General features: G+C 32.6%; 1 long non-coding RNA gene across 1 annotated transcript; it reads left to right on the top strand.

Annotated features, from left to right (window-relative positions):
- The first annotated feature begins 882 nt into the window (after positions 1 to 882).
- Positions 883 to 1,327, top strand: LOC110875080. Its single transcript, XR_002556499.2, has 3 exons — positions 883 to 1,006; positions 1,095 to 1,179; positions 1,280 to 1,327. It is a non-coding gene; the product is annotated as an uncharacterized LOC110875080 (long non-coding RNA).
- Positions 1,328 to 2,164: the final 837 nt, after the last annotated feature.

A 2,164-nucleotide genomic window follows, 5' to 3' on the forward strand; every position in this document is an offset into this window, starting at 1 on the left:
TATATAGTGTTAAAAAACCATTACCCTACTAGGATGACCACATGTCCCCGAAATAACCAAGTTATAAACATACCTAACTATCCAGTTCTAAGTAACTAAGTAATTTACCATCCCCTTGTGATTTAAAGTTTCTTATATTCTTTTAGAAACATAGATTAACGAACTGAGTGGTTTACTATCTATGCTACTCAATTTAAAGCAAACTATAACTAATTTCCAAACCCTTTCAATCAGTTTATTCCCATGGGTGACCCATATGAATTACCAACCCTTGAATAAGCTTATCAATTACCTACTAAGTATCAAGCTCTAGACTAACGATCGATATATAGCCTAAAGATAGATAAAACAGATCTAACATACATAACCTCATAGAAAGACCTCGATTACCCACACAAACTCATTCAAAGATCAATACCCAATATACATATTAACACAATCACAAGTTCATTAGCAAACACTTACTAAAAACACACTGTCATAAATAAGAGCAAATTATAAGTTTTGTCCTTTATCTTTACAGCAAATTTCAGGCGCTGTCCTTTAGGCAAAAAGTTGACAGGCGGTGTCCTTTATGTTTCAAAATCTTGCAAGTTTTGTCCTTTAGACCAAACTAGGTTAGAAATCTCAGTTAAAATACCTCATGTGCAAGGCACATGAGGGTAAAATGGTCATTTTCCTCGCACCCCTTTCAATTCCCTCTTTATAGCCCACACCAACCCCTGAACTCAGCTTCTAAACACATTCGCTGTCCCTCATCTTTCAGAGTTAGGGTTTCAACCACCATTGACATTAATCAACTGTTGACATTAAAAACCCTAACTCTCTATTTTGACTTTCACAAAAGTATTAAATCATACATTAACTTATTCATTTGTTTTGTAAGGTCTATTTTGTTGCATCCGAAGATATGGATTCTTTTACTTTTGGAGCACCCAAATTTCTTCGTCATTTAATGGACCCGAGCTCAAGAAAGACCCCTGTGATGGAGTTTGATGTTTCAAAGGTGCTAAAAACAAAATAAATTGCAATTATGATCTGTTTACTACTTTTCTGTGTTATTACTAATAGCATTGACGTACTGATTTTATCAGGTTTTGGAGGAACTTAACCTGACATTGGATCAATTTATTGATTTGTGCATTCTATGTGGGTGTGATTATTGTGACAGCATTAAAGGTAATACATAAATTATGTCATTACGTACACCGATATTTTCAATTTTAAGTTTTTTTTTGGTTTTGTGGCCTATTAATAATACATTTTTGTAAAATTATAGGTATCGGTGGTCAGACAGCTTTGAAGCTTATCCGTCAACATGATTCAACCACCATTGACATTAATCAGCTGTTGACATTAAAAACCCTAACTCTGAAAGATGAGGGAATTAAAAGGGGTGCAAGGAAAATGACCATTTTACCCTCATGTGCCTTGCACATGAGATATTTTAACTGAGATTTCTAACATGGTTTGGTCTAAAGGACAAAACTTGCAAGATTTTGAAACATAAAGGACACCGCCTGTCAACTTTTTGCCTAAAGGACAGTAGGGGTGTGCACGGTTCAGTTCGGTTCGGTTTTTTGATAAAATCAAAACCGAAACCGAAATGTCGGTTTTCGGGTTTTAAAAACCGTTCGGTTTCGGTTTTTTTCGGTTTCGGTTTTTATGTCGGTTCGGTTCGGTTTTTCGGTTATTTCGGTTTTTGGAACAAAATTATGTAAGATTCAAAAAATAAAAAGTATAATTTATATTATAACAATCTTTTTATATGTTTACATTTAAGTTATTATAGTTAACCTCTTTAGTTAATGTTGTTTAAATACACCTTACCTTCTAATCTATTTTTATGTTTCTTCAAAGTTTTTATTAAATTTAATTTTTATATTAAATTTTGTTATATCTTATAGGTAATAATAAATCATTTCAGTTATAATGTTTTAATTATAAACACTTAACATCCAAGAATAAATTAACATTTTCTACTAGCATTGGGTTAAACACTTAAACAATTTAAACTTAAACATAAAAATATATGGATTGTAACTTATCGGTTCGGTTCGGTTTTTTCCGGTTATTGAAAAAGTTTATCCGAAAGCCGAACCGAAATTTTCGGTTATTAAAAATCCGAAAACCGAACCGTCGGTTTTTGTTTCGGTTCGGTTTT

This window comes from Helianthus annuus, unplaced genomic scaffold (assembly GCF_002127325.2).
Source record: "Helianthus annuus cultivar XRQ/B unplaced genomic scaffold, HanXRQr2.0-SUNRISE HanXRQChr00c038, whole genome shotgun sequence".
NCBI lineage: Eukaryota > Viridiplantae > Streptophyta > Magnoliopsida > Asterales > Asteraceae > Helianthus > Helianthus annuus.